Source organism: Fukomys damarensis, unplaced genomic scaffold (genome assembly GCF_012274545.1).
Source record: "Fukomys damarensis isolate Sample0158 unplaced genomic scaffold, DMR_v1.0_HiC HiC_scaffold_19, whole genome shotgun sequence".
Classification (NCBI taxonomy): Eukaryota; Metazoa; Chordata; class Mammalia; order Rodentia; family Bathyergidae; genus Fukomys; species Fukomys damarensis.
This window is the reverse complement of record NW_022900931.1, coordinates 41,646,479-41,662,436: the sequence shown is the minus strand read 5'-3', so window position 1 is coordinate 41,662,436 and position 15,958 is coordinate 41,646,479. Positions and strand designations below refer to the sequence as shown.

General features: G+C 35.0%; 1 protein-coding gene and 1 pseudogene across 4 annotated transcripts in view; one reads left to right on the top strand and one right to left on the bottom strand.

The window, feature by feature from the left end:
* Pou2f1 (POU class 2 homeobox 1) overlaps window positions 1–15,958 on the top strand; it is a 153,127-nt gene that overhangs the window by 64,777 nt on the left and 72,392 nt on the right. Inside the window, exon 1 of one of the 4 annotated variants that reach the window (XM_010633945.1) lies at window positions 842–906. The exons of the other annotated variants lie outside the window; for them this stretch is intronic. The gene's annotated coding sequence lies outside the window, so the exon portion shown is untranslated. Of the gene's footprint in view, window positions 1–841; window positions 907–15,958 lie in introns of those variants that run through there. 4 annotated transcript variants of the gene reach the window in all.
* LOC104869009 lies at window positions 11,076–11,802 on the bottom strand (annotated as a pseudogene).

Sequence of the window (15,958 nt, the reverse complement as noted above, 5' to 3'; positions counted from 1 at the left end):
GTAAGTTTGAATATTCTGAGGGGAGAAACAAAGGTGGCAGTTTGAATTATTATATACATTTGATTTTGTTTGTGCCATTGAATCAGTCCATTTAGAGTTTCATCAAATAGGAACGAGACAATGTATAGAGAAATTCTATAAATTAGTTACATGAGCACTGAGTTTGGTTATGGGAAATTTAGATGATTTCCGTTAATTAGTTATATTATTCTGATTAGTTATACTAATTGCTAATAGTGTAGGTGTATGGCAAATAAGTGGGAGTGTACCATTTCCTCTTTGTCAATCAAGACTTCACTGACTGGGATTCTGAGCCCTCATGATAGAGCAGTGGTCACCAGTGATAGTGGATTTCCACACATGTGTGTGCCAGGCATTGACTTTTCCTATTTTCTAATATAAAATGTAATCTTGTGTGATTTTTTTCTCAGAATACAGCTATAGCATTCTGCATCTGTGTGTCTGTAGCTAGATTTGGAAGTGAGTTTGTTGCTACTGAAATTTACCCTTTAAAGAAAATTTTTGCGTAAGTTGTTTTACGCAGCTTCACAAAAGAAGAGAGTACATGACAATACATTTTAAAAAAAACTTTCTCATTTACTTCCATGTTTCTTTAATAAAAGCAGGTACTATAGCTCAGTTTTGTAAATGAGAAAATGGGCACAAGAGGAGACTGCCTAAGGAAGTTGAATATGTGTGGTGGGTAGTCCAGCAGTCCCCACTGTATGATTGTATTCCCTAAAAGGTTAGGGTATTTTATGCAGCTTGCTTACTCAGTTTTGCCTTTTTCTCTTTTTGTATTCATAGACTGGAAAAGTAAGAAGAGCTTTCCTGCCTTTTTAATTACCAAACTACTCTGTTTTCAATGAATCAGTTCAAAGAAAGAATGCAGTCTTTCTATACCTGGTAAATATTTTCTGCTAAATAAAGCTATTAATTTAGTAGCCACTGATAAATCCAGGTGTTATGATGATTGCCTTTTATTTTGTGGAATGATTATTTAAATGACTTAACAACTATATATTTTTCATTTTTAGCTCTGAAATTTGTTTGATGTTTGTTGATAAGATGGAGTGATGCTTGGGATACCTGTGACCTTGCCAGCAATGAAAAATAATCTAGGGTTGTCTTTTTTCTGTGGTTATTAAATGTTAGCAATAATACCTGTGTGGTAGTTGAGTAGAAGCACTTTGTAAATAATGGTTTTATAAAATGAATCTAGTAATCAGATTATTACTACTATTATCTATATTTTACCAGTGTCCTAAGATTAGAAGTCAACTAACTGGCTTTAAGAAATTGAGATAGCTACTATAGAACTGAGATCACACTGTAGATCAAATTCCATGCCTTTACATTTTTATTTTTATTTTCAAATACCTTCAATATAAATTTGTCTAGAAGAATAAATCATAATAACATTTCATATGGATTTCCTTCTGTGATAACTTGGAATATTAATGAAAGAAGACAAAATGGCTTTATCTAGTCTACATAAAATACTTTATCTATTTAATGACATTGTTAACCATTATTTAATGAGTATCTCCACTTTTTTTTCTTTTTTTGGTACTGGGATCGAACTCAGGACCTTGCGATTTCAAGGCAGACAGCGGAACCACTGAGCTAAATCCCCAGCCTGAAACTTTTATATATCTCATTTTATTTAAATATAAGACGGCCCCTTGAGGTTATGATTGTCTCATTTTTACAGTTGAGGAAACTGTGGCTCAGAGAAACAGTTATGTACCATAGGATGCTAATACCGGGAATTTAAACCCACTTCTGATTTCTTTTCTTTTTTATTTTTATTAGAACATGTTTGCAGTACATAATGATTACATTCATGTCAGGAATTGGTACAGGTACTTAACACATCTCAATTTTTTTCCTTTCCTCTCCACCCCGCTTTTTCTAGCATCAGATTCATTTATTTCTCTTATAAATCATTCTGTAGTTAATTATCATACATATAGATTAATAGCCAGACTAACAGGCCAAAAACATGTAAGGCACATAAAACAATTGTACTAAATCAAGGTATAGTTTTAAGATACATTGTCTATGCTGGATTACAATGACCCTTTTCTCTCTTTTCCTACTGTCTGTTTTTATTTTGCACTTTATATATTGAGTTTCTCATACAAGAGACCATGTGATATTTAAGCTTGTGTTTCCGATTTACTTCACTTAACATTGAGGTCTCAAGGTGCACCCATTTTTCTACAGATGACTTAAGCCTATTCTTCTTTATGGAAAAGTATATACACACCATTGTGTATAAAGACTGCATTTTCTTCATTCATTTGTTGAGGAACATATGGGCTGCTTGTAAGATGTATCTATGATGAATTGTGCTGCTATAAACGTGGGTATCCATACATCATTGTGGTATGTCTTTAACTCTTTGAGGAAGATATCTAGAAGGGGACTAGCTGGGTCAAACTGTATTTCTATTTTTAGTTTGTTTGAGGAATCTCCATAGTGGTTGTACGAGTTTACATTCCCACTCAGAGTGACCCTCTCCCCAGGCTCTCCAGCATTTGTTGTTATTTGATTTCTTGATTTCTTTCTGAAAGGAGATAGAATCTTAGTGATCTTTTAATTTGCATTTCTGGAATGGCCAGTGATGTTAAACATTTCATGTACTTATTGATCATTTGTACTTTTTTTTTTTTTGTACTGGAGATTGGGGATTGAACTCGGGTCCTTGTTCTTGCAAGGCAGGTGGCGGAACCATGAGCTAAATCCCTGGACCTCCATTTGTACTTCTTAATCTGAAAAGAGTCTCTTCATTTCAGATGACTATATTTTAATTGGGTGTTAAAATTTGGAGGCGTCTAAATTTTTTGAGTTCTTTATATATTCTAGATATTAATCCTTTGAGGAATAGCTAGTGATAAATTTTTCATGTTCTGTAGGTTGTTTCTTCAATCTGTTGGGGTTGCCTTTGCTGTGCTGAATGTTTTTAATTTGATGTGACCCATTTGTTGATTCTTGGGTTTATTTTTTGTGCAAGTAGAGTTCTGTTCAGAAAGTCTGCCCATGCCTGTCTTCAAGTTTTACCTATTTTTTCCTTTAATATTTCTGTTTCAGTATTTATATCTTTGATCCATTTTGATTTTATTTTAGTGCATGGTCAGAGGTATGGTTCTCAGTTCAGTCTTCAGCATGTGGATAGCTAGTTTCCCAGGACCATTTGTCAAAGAAGCTATCTTTCCTCCAGCAAAAGTATTTGGCCCCTCTGTTACAGATAAGGTACCTGAGAGTGCCTGGAGTTGTTGCTGCCTCCTCTGTTTTGCTCCATTGGTCCACAAGTACCAATGGTTTTTTTTGTTTTTGTTTTATTTTGTCAATACCATGCTGTGTTGTTTATCACTGTGGATTTGTAGTATGACTTGAAGTCCAACATTGTGACACCCTTCTCTTGTCCTTGCCCAGAATTGACTTTGCTATTCTAGGTCTCTTCTGGTTCCATATGAATTTTTAGGATTGCTTTTTCTAATTCCATGAGGTATGCTATTGGCATTTCATTGGGATCGCATTAAACCTGTATAACAGTTTTGGAAGTATGGCCATTTTGATTATATTCGTTGTGGCTATCCAGAAAAGAGACATCTTTTCATTTTCTGATATCCTTTTTGAGAGTCATTTTCATTGTAGAGGTCTTTTGCTTCTTAGGTGAATGTATAAGTATTTCATTTTTCTTGATGCTATTGTGAAAGATACTGTTTCTCTAATTTCCCTCTTGGTCTGTTTGTTACTAGTGTACAGAAATGCTGTTGTCTGTTGGTTTGTCATAAATAGCAAGGACTATTTATCTCAGATTGAGATAAAGACCTTCTGTTCTTGTTTTCTTCAGTTTTTATCATGAATGGATTTTGTCAAATGCTTTTTTTGTGTCAGTATGATCATGTGATTTTTGTCCTGTTTATGTGGTGTATTACTTTTTTTTTTGGTACTACGCTTATTGATTTGGGTATGTTAAGCTATCCCTGCATCCCTAGAATGAATTCTGATTGGTCATGATGTATGATCTTTTATGATTTGTGGCATTCTGGTGGCCAGTATCTTACCTAAGGATTTTTGCATCTATATTCCGTAAAAAGATTGGCTTGTAGTTCTCTTAGTTGGGTCTTTTTCTGGTTTTGGAATCAGGGTAATAATTGCTTCTAAGAATGACTTTGGTAGTACTGTTTCCCTTTTGATTTCATTAAAGAGTTTGAGAAATATTGGCATCAGTTCTTCTTTAAAGTTCTTGTATAATTTGTCATTAAATCTGTCAGTACCTGGGCTTTTCTTAGTTGGTAGTATTTTTTTAATTCTTCAATTGCACTGTTATTGAGTTATTCAGAAGTTTTAATCTTCTTGGTTAAGTTTTGCTAGTTCATATGAATCTAAGGAATTTCCATTTCTTCTGAATTTTCCATTTTACTAAAGTACAGATTCTGAAACTATTTAATGATGATCTGGATTTTTGCAAAATCTCTTTTGATTTCACTTGCATATAGTTGGCTCTATTTTGGTAAGTTTGTCTATTTTGTTTAATCTAACTTCAAAGAACTAACCCTTCCATTTGTTCTTTTTATTTTTTTAAGTCTCAATTTTATTAATTTCTGCTCTGATCTTTATAATTTCCTTCCTCCTATTAGCTTTGGGTTTGAATTGTTCTTGTTTTTCTGGGACCTTGAGGTGCTTCATTCAGTTATTTACTTGTGCTTGCTCATTTTCTGAGGTGCAGTCACTGCTATGTACTTCCCTCTTGGGTTTGCTTTCATTTTGTCCCATACCTGTCAATGTGGTATCACATTCAGTTGTAGGAACTAATTTCTTCTTTAATTTCAGCTGTGACCTATTGATCATTCAAGAGGGTATTATTTAATTTCCTTGTATTTGTGTAGTTTCTGTGTTATCTTTTGCCATTGATTTCTAGTTTTATTGCACTATAATCTGATAATATGAATGGGATAATTTCAGTTCTTTCCCATTTACTTAAGCATGCCGTATGGGGTGATAAGTGATCTCTTTTGGAGAACGTCCCATGTGCTACTGTGAGCACTGTATTCTGTTGTTTTGGAATTGAACAATTTGCAGATATCTATTAAGTTTACTTGTTCAGAGGTTTGGTTCAACTCTAATATTTCTTTGTTTGTTTATTTGTTTATTTATTTTTGTCCAGCAATCTGTCCCTTAGTGACAGTAGGGTATTCAGGTCTCCCATTACCATTGTATTGGTGTTTATGTGATTTTTTATGTGCATTAGAATTTGTTTTGTTAAGTTGGGTGTGTTGATACTTGCTACGTATATGTTTATAATTGTTATCTGTTGAATTGTTCCCTTAAGCTAGTCTGATGAACTTTTTAGCGACTAAGTATCCAAACTACAATCCAAAACCCACTTATTTATTGCAAAGTTTCAACACTTCAATTAAACCCTAAAGTTGAGGTTTTAGTCTAGAAAAAACAACTATTATCTGATGCTCTTCTGCTGGGATGACCTGGCTTGCATGCCAACTGAGAGAGCTCTTTGTACCCACTACAGTACATGTGTCATATAGGTTTGCCACCACTGCCTTACCAATATGTAGTGACCTTCTTTGTCTCTTCTGATCAGTTTTGGCATGAAATCTACTTTGTCTGAAATTAGGCTAGCCTACTCTTGTTTTTTTCCTGATTGCCCTTGCATGGTTTTGGTTCACAAACTCAATTCTGTCCACAATTCTGGTCACAAACCAAACTGGACAAGAACCAAATCGAGTTTCCAAAAAAGTCAACATTGAATTTAAACGCTGAATTTGATTCAGTTCTCGTCCAACTCAATTTGCAACGAGAATCATGTTTGTGAACCAAGGTACCACTGTATTGTTTTCCATCCTTTGATTTTTTCATCTGTTAGTTTCTTTTTAATTAAATGTGTTCCTTGTATACTGCATGTCATTGGGTTTTGTTTCTTGATCCATTCTGCCAATTTGTGTCTTTTGATAGGGGAATCAAGACCATTCACTTTGAGAATTATTACTTGGTCCGGGGGATTTAGCTCAGTGTTTCCGCCACCTGTCTCACAAATGCAAGGTTCCGAGTTTGATCCCTGGTACCAAAAAACAGAGAGAGAGAATTATTACTTATTCCTGTCATTGCGTTATTTTCTTGTTGCTGACTTATTTATTTTTTCGTCCTTTTGCTTAGCCACTCCTCCCACCAGGTACGTTGGTACCTCGGTTTACAAACTTAATTTGTTCTATGATTTTGGTTACATTTGTGTGGGAAGATGGCCATGGTCTTGTTTGTTACCCAATATAGAGTTTGCAAATGGAAGCAAGTTTTGCTAAACATTGTGAACCAAATTGTTTGCAAACAAAAATGTTCATGAGCTAAAGCATTACTGTCATACTATATGTTTTTAATTTATTGGCATTGTTCATTTCTTTATGTCTTTCTAGGCTATCCTTAAGAATTTTTATAATGCTGCTATAGCGGTCATGAATTTTTGAGGTGCTCCTTGTCATGACAATACCTTGTTTATCAGTATTGAAGGCTACATATATTGGGGTCAGGAGTTATTATCTTTTAGGGCTTGAAACATTTTGCTTCAAGCCCTACTGTCCTTTAAGATTTGTGTAGAGAAATCTGCTGTAATTCTAGTGGGTTTACCTGCATTTGTGGTTCATTGCCTTTCTCTAACAGTTTTAAGATTTTTGTCCCAGTTATAGACTTCTGGTATTTTGAATATAATGTGGCACAAAGAGGTTCTCTTTTGGTCAAGGCTGTTTGGGATCTATATGCCTCAATTAGCTATACATTTATTTCTTTCCCTATATTTGAGAAATTTTCTACCAGTAATTCTGTGAACCGGAGTTTATTGCCATTTGTGTGATCTTCTGATTTTTCACTTACTCCATTTATCCTTAGATTAGTCTTTGCATCATCTTGTAGCTATTGGATCCACTTTTCGTGTTTTCTTGATTTTAACGTGTCTTTGAGTAGTAGGTGTTCTTTGAAGGCATCATTGTCTTCTAGTTCTGAAATTCTGTCTTTGCATTGGTCACTTGTGCTGCTGCCCATACTTTCTATGTGTTTGTTTGTTTTTAAGACAGGGTCTCATATATAATTCAGGCTAACAATCCTCCTGCCTCACCCTTCTGAGTGCTGGAATTACAAGGCTGCACCACCATGCCTGGCTTTCAGTATGATTTATAATCTGGATTTCTGATTGAAACCTTTATAAACTCTTAATTCTTTGGCAAACTGGTCATTCATGTTATGTTTTGTTTTTTAGCTAATCTAGCTTTTTGTTAGTGTTTTATGAAAGCTCCCACATCGTTATGGCACTACTTCCATTATCTATTTAGTTAGGTCTTCTCTGATTTCTCTTAGTACCTCTTCTATCTGCTTTCTAACTTCCTCTGTTATTCTTTCAAGTAATACGGGTGTGTGACTTTTGCTGTTTTGCTCATTGGTGCCTGCTGGATTGGCTTCCGGGGAATTGAGAGTTTTAGGAGGCATTGTGTTGCCTTATCTTCTCGTATTTCTATTATTTGGTTTGTTTTGTGTTGAGTTTTGTGAATGCTTATAGTCTAAAGCAGTGGTGGCTAACCTATGGCCTTCATGATGCAGCCAGCCCGATTGTATCATTGACAGCTCCAAGAGGTTTGCCTTCACTGGTCTAGAGATTTTGTTGCTAGTATAATGATTATCTTTATTTTATTTTCAGTGATATAATTTGGTGAGTGGTGAATGATACTTCTTTGCCACAGCCCCACAGTCTGAGTGCCTTGGCTATTTTGGGAAGGGAGGATGCAGTGTACTTAACCCCAGCAACCAAATTTACTAAGAATGTACTCTAGTATTGTTAATGCCACGAAGGTAATCTTGAGTGTTGGCTTGAAGAGTTATAGTGACAGTTTGCAACCCTGTTAATATCAGGTGAATCAACTACAGTAGTATCATCCAAGACAAATTGGATATTAACAAACCATAAGAACCAATTATATACCACCCTTAATCTGAGAGAAGAAATCTCCAATTATGATGTAAACATTAAGGCAACCCAAGTGTTGATTTCCCACTCATGTGTACTAAATACAATAACTATATCTCTGTTAATGGCAGAAAAGAATTCAATAGTAGTTTTACAGAGTTATCTAACAAAAAATTAACAATGCTTTATAGTTATACTATTAAACATTTAAGATTTGGGAATGAGGAAATGCAAAAGGAAACTTTTGAAACAAACTATGATGTGAGGAGAAAAAATAGTACAAAGGAGTACTGGGGAGTAAATTTATAGAATTAGGTAAAGGTAAGAGAAAAAACTGATGAGAAATAGATTTTTAAAAGGAAAAAATTATTATGGGAGTAAAAGTGAAAGAAAAATTAAAGAAAAAATAAATGAGAGAAGATAAATAATGAAGAAAAAGAGATAAAAAGCAAGGAAGAAGGGCCAAGGAAAAATCCCAAGCCTCAAAAACTGGTGAAGAAGAAAGAAGAGAAAACAAAACAAAACGTAAACCCTAAAGACAATGTACACACCCACAAAACAAAAGAAAAACACCAAAGAAAGAAAAAAATTTCTCTGTGATTTCAAATGTCTGTTTTCTTCGGGGATCTAGTTTTGGAGCAGTGTCCCCCACACATTCTGGTAAATAAAGAAGTTAGACCCCAGATCCACGCTTGATGCCAGCAGCAGCTAGCAGTAGGATTAGGGTAGGAGTGCCAATTCTGAGACTTGCAAATCTAGAGCAATTCAGGCTCAGCCTGGCCTCTGGCTGTGGAGTTGGGGCCTGTGTCCTTTAGTGTAAATCCCTCAGGGGGTCTCTCCTGGAGTCTAGGCGGTCACCCATGACTGTCCTCACCCATTCACTGTGGGAACATGGCACTGGAAGCCCTGAATTGAAGCCGTCCTGCTGCTGCTCTCAGATCTGGGTTCAAACAATCAACCTCTCCCTAGAAGCCATCTCTCTAGGGCCTGTGTTGAGCATTCAGCAGAGTCACTCACCGCTGGTTGCAGCTCACAGCCTCCTTCTGTGATTCTCCCTGAATCCCTCTGAGTCCCAGCTTTCCCTTGTCTGTGTAGATCTGGTCTTTTCTTGGGACCCAGGAACAGGCAGAAAGTGCAGATTGTTCCTTCCCTTCTCCACTTTGTATTCTGTCTCTTCCATTTCTCTGCAGTTGTAATTTTGCTGTCAGATCATTCCTGGTTCCCTGGGATCTATTTTCTTGTTTGTTTGTTTGTTTGTTTTGTTGTTTTTGTTTTTGTTTCCTTCCCCAGATTGTTATTTTCTAGTGTCTGGATTCTAAATCTCCCAGAGAGGCTAAATTGTTTTTGCTTACCAATCCACCATTTTCCTCTCTGATTTCAAACTACATACTGTGAAGCGTATTTTAGTTTTGGAATTAAAATTTGTGTAAAAGCGAATCCAGGCCTTCCGATGTCAACTGATACTGATTATGGAATCATTTCCTCTCTTAATTCACTCTTAAAAATCTGAGCTTTTCAGAAACAAGTGAGGTAGTGCTGAGAAACCATTATCTGCTTCTGTAATTATTTTAACTATAGGAATTGTTTGCTATTTTAAAATATAAAGTATAGGTTTATATTCCTTTACAAATATTTATAAAATATTTGTACATTACAAACATGCTTAAACTAAGATAAATTGAGAAAAAATCCAAAGGGATATTTAGTATAGCTAAATATGAGAACATTTCTAAAAAAAAAAAAATTTGTCGCTTTTATTCACTTTATAGTTGATCATCAAACAATAGTTATTTTCCTAAAACATTTTAAAAGTAAGCTTTTCAAAATTAGCTGTGGAGTGCTTACCCGGCTAGAGAGATACCAAAAAAAAATTTTGTGATTTTTTTTTTTTTTTTTTAAAGAACTCCTTAAGAAATTTAATTTAAGGATTAATCATGGAAGAAAAAAAAAAAAAGAAAAAGAAAAACAGCTTATACTTCAAACATGTTGAGCTAGTCCTGAGAGTCTGTTCTTACCATGTGCAGTAAAGATGACTTTTTGGCCTACTGATCAAAGTTCGGTTTAAAAAAAAAAAAAAAAGTCATAGAAATGCTCAAACAATAGTTATAAGTTTTTCTTATACTAGAAGAAAAATTTTGAGAGTATGCAAATAAGATTACTAATAAGATTACTGACATTTAGAAATGGGAAGAAAGGAGCTAAAGGTGTAGCGAAGGTGGGATGGGTAGGGGAAAGGTAATAAGGGAAAAGAAAAAAATATGAGAGAATGAAAAGATGAAAATAAAGTGTTTGTAGATGGGGAGGGGAGGAGGGGGTGAAGGGAGGGCAGGGGTAAGGGGAAAAAATGAGAATCAAGACTTGTCATGTAGAGGTACAAGATCCCAACAATGAATGTAACTGTACTGTATCCCTAAAGTGTACCAATAAACTCAATTAAAGCTGAAAAAAAATTATTAAAAAAAAAGTATGAAACCAAGTTATTTTTATAATTCCTAATTATTTTCAAAATAACATTCTCATTTTAAGAACAACCTTGGGAAACAATATAATTATCTCCATTTTCAAATGAGAAAATTAAGGTTCAGATATTCTGTTAGTCCTTGCTCTCTAAGTAGGAAAGTTAGACACATCACATTGAAGTGCCACTGAAATGGCAGTTTTAAAAAAATATGACAATATATCTAGAATACCACATTTAAAATCATTTTCTAATATTGCTTTGTATCTGAGGAGGTTTTAATTAAATTCAACTGTTTCTAAAATATTTAATAGAATTTAGTGTTGTACTTTTCAAGCTTGCTTTCTTTCTTCAGATAGTATAGTAAGTGAGGCCAGCATCTGTGGAAAGTTTGTTTAAGACTCAGTGCTTAGGTGTATTTTAATATTGGTATATCACATTATACAAATACAAGTATAGAAACTTAAAACATCATAAATTTCCCACAAGGAAACATTATTTATTATGTTATCATTGATGTGTATTTGCAAAACATTTTAACACCGTGAACATTAGAAGTTGTAAGATTGGGCAGGGGAAGAGGTTTATACTGTACTACAGTGCTGCTGGTGTCCTTCCTCACAAGGCCTCTTGATGATGTCAGTCATTTGGAGGTAGGAGTTTATCAATGAATTGCTTGACATCCGTCACTTCCTGTTGACATGAACTATGCATCTTGCCTTCATAGGTTTTGAAGGTTACATTGGCTGGATTTACCAATGATTTTAGTTTTTCAACAGTAAGGGAACCAAACATTAGAGGAACTAAAGGGCCTCAATCTCCATGGCCCTGGAGAATAGAAATATCTTTGTTCACACCACTGATAAGACCCTGTGGAAATGAAGCCCGAAGTGGAAGCCGGCAGCTAAGTGCAGTGACACTGGCCAGTTTCTGCCGTGTGGTTAGAGCAGTGTATAAAGACAAAGCTCCTCCCTGAGAAAAGCCTCCCAAAATAATTCTGTTAGAAGGAATGCCATTCTTCACCTCTTGCTCTATTAAAGCTTTCACATTTTTTGCTGCCCGTTTAATGCCAGGTTCATCCTCCTGAGAATCTGATGAAAGCCCAGTGACACCTAACCAAGAAGGCATAGCCATGTTCATATTTAATGTTACAGGCCTAGCTGGTGCATGTGGGCAGATATATTTGATTTGTGAACTTCGGATACCTGCAAAGGCTTCTGCCCATCCATGCTCAGTATCTCCCAATCCATGAAGGAAAATAACCAGTCAGAACTGCACCGTGAAGCTGCTGGCCTGTGTCCCTTCTGCAGGGTCCCTGCATCTATGTATTTTGAAAGCCATGAGTTCATGCCAAAACCTCTGTTCCAACCCAGTACTGTAGAGTTCATTGTAGACCTTTCTGTTCTCAGAGTTTTAATTCTCTTCTCCAACAGTGATAAGCGTAGCTCACCCTGTCCTTAAAGCTGTGTTATTGGAGACACCTTTGTGTATGTAACCAGTCTCCTGGATGCTGCTGTCTTCTCACTTCCATAAGGCAAGGATACCTGTCTTGTTTGGCCCTGTCTAATGGCTTTTGAAGTAAATTATGTAAAAAAGAAGGTTCATTCTTTTATGATAAATACTAAAGAAAAGCAGACAGATTTGCTTATGCTCCACCACTTTGGGTTAATTTGCTTCCTCTATTCTTAGTTTTAATTAGAAACCTATTAGTTCCAAATTGATAGTAATTTTTTGTTATTGATGCTTTGGCTTATTACATAACAGTCCATTTGTAAGAGATATCTTAAAAGTTAAATTTAATTAAACATTTTATACTGTTTTAAGCACTTTATACTGTCTTAGCAGTTGTTACATTTAAAAAACATAAACTGGCTTTGTTAAAATTAATGTTTTGCTGTTATGAGGATGAAAAGACAAGCTGCACATTGGGAAGAAATATTTACACAGCACATACACAATGAAGACTGTTATCTACAGTACATGAAGAGCTCTCAAAACTCAATCCTAAAATACCCAACCCATTAGAAAATGAAATTTGGGGATTTAAAAAGCCCAAAAGGAAGACCTAGAGTTTTCAGTAAAGAGGATATGTAATTAGCAAATAAATACATAAAACATATTCAGTATTACTAGCTTTAGGGAAATAGAAATTACAATCTTCATGAGATGGCACTACACATTTATTAGAATAACAGAGTGACCATATGCTAGTGCAGATTTAAATTGCTGCTTTTTAAAAAAGTGTTGCTTATGGGAATGTAAACTAAAGCTGGAAAATGTTTGGCAGTTAAACGTTATACATGCCATATGATTCAGCAGTCTCACTTTTGTGAATTTATCCTAGAAAAACTATGTCTATATAAAAATATGTATATAATATGCTTTACATATTATAGATAAACATCTCTTACATATTTGCACATATTTTCTCCCAGTGCAGAGATTCTCATCCTCTGTATATCTTATGTGTGAATGTTTACAACAGCTGTATGTGGAATAGCAAAAAAAAAAGAGAAACAAGCAAAAAGTCCCTCAATGGATGATTGCTTAAGCAAACTATGGTAATGTGCACTGTGGTATATTATGTAGCAGTGTAAAGGAATGGGCTGTTGATAAACAACAACTTGGGTGGATCTTAAAGTCTTAATGTTGACTAAAAGTAAATGCCAATTTTAAATAGTCCCTCAAATTACATGATTCCATTTGTATAACATCCTCAAAATAACTGGTTATAAAGGCAGACGACAAAATAGTGGTTGTCGGGGATTAAGAATAGTCGGAGGCAGAAGAGGAAGCATGTCTGTTATTGTGGCAGGATGCAGTTCTTTGTGATGAATTATCTTGATTGCAGTGGTGATGATATGAATCTACACATGTGACAGCATAGAACTATAAACACACTTTATACCAGTGGTGGCAAACCTCTAACAGGCATGCCACAATAGGCTTTTGTATCATTGAAAGTTTCAAAAGGTTCACCATCACGGCTTTATACCAACATCAGTTTCCTTGTGATATAGATGTAACCAGTGGGGGAAATTGGTAAAGGATACTTGGGATCTGTCTTACAAATTCCTGTGAATTTCTAATTGTTTCTAAATAAGTCAGAAACAAGAGAGAGATGCAATAATTGCTATAAGCTTGCAAAGGAACAAAGAGTTACTTCCCAACTAGAAGACTGAAGAAAGATACAAGGCCATAGTTTTTGAGCCTGATTTACAGGATCGGCAAACTTTTCACAAACTGATATATAGAAGGAAGGACTCTTTAGATAGATTGAGGGTTGCTCAATGTTTATGGAATGTTTGCCACATGTATTTTTAAGACATGTTACTAAACATCTGATCATTCCGAAGTACACTTTTAATTAGCTGAATGGAGGAATAATGTCTTAATTTCTATCTCATGTAGAACTCTGGGATATTTATTACTCTTGTATTGGCACAAAAATTCAGGAAGTCAGAGTATAAGATAAAAAGAAAGAAGACATAAGTTTCCAATATCAGAAATAAAACAGTTCAAAGGATGGGTGAGAATAATCAATGTAGCATAGAACTTAAGCAAAATAAAGCCCTTTTTTTTTTCCATAGACTTAAGAAAGGCATCATAAAAGGCCATATTCCAGTTGTTAAACTAGTGGAACTCTAACATTAGCCTAGGATGTCAAGACAAATTATAGGCCTGTGTTGATTCACCTATTCTTTTACTATGTAAATCATCACAGTTTGTAATTACATATTTGGGTGATTACTTAATATTTCTATTTGGTGATAAGCATTCTGAGGTTCGGCATTGTATCCCCTATTCCTAGCGCAGTGCCTGGCAGTGCTTAGTAAATACAGTACTCATGAATTAATGCATGACTTAGCAAAACTGCAGAATGAAGAGAAGACAGTTGTAGAGGTTAAAAAAAAAAAGAGGACAATGTAGGATAAACTGGACACTTCAGTACAGTAGTTAGACTTAAATAGATTCTATAAAGCTTTTGCAGTGAAGAAATTCGGGATCGGGGTGTGTGTCTATGTGTGTATTGAGAATTGAACTGAAGACTTTTTATATTCCCCAGAGCTTTTTGTATTTTTTATTTTGAGACAAGGTCTCACTAAGTGGCTAAATTGCCAGAGCTGTGCTCAAACTTGCAGTCCTTCTACTGGGGTCAGAGGCATACACCATCGTGCCAAGCTCATGTTAGAGTTTGTAATGATATGTTTCCTTTTTTTCCTTTTCTTACTTCTAAAATAAATGTATTTACTTGTAAAGGCTGCTAGAGTGTTAGGTCAAACAATGCATAAGTTGTATAAATGGCTGTGAAACTAACCGCACCAGTTAAAGAAGAGACTAGCATGTACCATTTAATACTAACCGCTTTCTTGTACGCTCTCTTTCTTACCATGCCTCCACTTAAATGACTTGTTAGCGTTCCTGCTTGAAACCCTTCAGCATGCTGAGTGCTTACTCCTTAGCATGTGTCTCTGTCTGCTCCAAGAATCATTTACTGGTTTATGTTCCCGGGCCTGTTTGCGTACTACTTATTTAATTGCACAATTTATATAAACCAAGTAAAAGCTACATTTTTTTGAAAACAAGTTGACTGTTTCAAAAAATTTTAATGAAAAGTAATTATTAAAAACTACTGTCAGATTACACATTTGCAAGTGAACTGTACAATATTAGGGATAAATTATTCTGGAAGAAGGGAGGGAAGCTAAGTGAATTCCGCAGTTAGATTGTTTCGTTTCTTCTAAGTTCTTGCTTCACTTTTTAAATTGTTTTTCGGTTTGTCATGGAGTCATTTTAGTGAGATGAAATCAGCAGTTTAAAAAAAAGTTATAAAGTTGGGCTAGGATATACTTCAGTGATAAGACATTTCCTAACACGTGTAATGCTCTGGGTTCTATCTTTAGTGCTGCAAAAAAAGAAAGAAATATTATATATTAAAACATCAGAGTGCATTGTTTCATGGAGAGAACTTTTCTTGATTTTTTTTAACATTTATTCTGTACACATATGTAACTTTTGTCAGTGAAAAGCTTTAGTGTTGGATCCAAACTCAAAGAAAGATTTTGCTCTAACAGCAGAGAGTGATGAATGAATATTTGCATTGGGTTAAAATGAAATGTTTTATGTATATAACATTTTTTCATTTAAGCTAAACTTTTGATTAATTGACCGACTGCTCAGATTTCAGTTTCATAGGAGGTTTTGCATGTATTTGATTTTATTCTTGTGATACCTTATTTGTTTTCTTTTCCTGCCCCGCACTTCTCTGCCTCTTAATAGCTAGTAGCTGTGTGACCCTGTGGTCATTCTCTAAGCCTCAGTTTACTTTTTATAAAATGAAACTATTCTTAAGATTGCTTGTTATTTGGCACTGCTTAATAGCCAAATTGATAGAGTACGTTTCTTTACTGGTGTTACCCATCTAGATTTTGTAGGAACCCCATTTTATATTTAAAAATAATTTTTTATAAGCACTGAGAGTCCCATATTGCAGCCTCAGAGGGTGTCATTCTCATGTACTG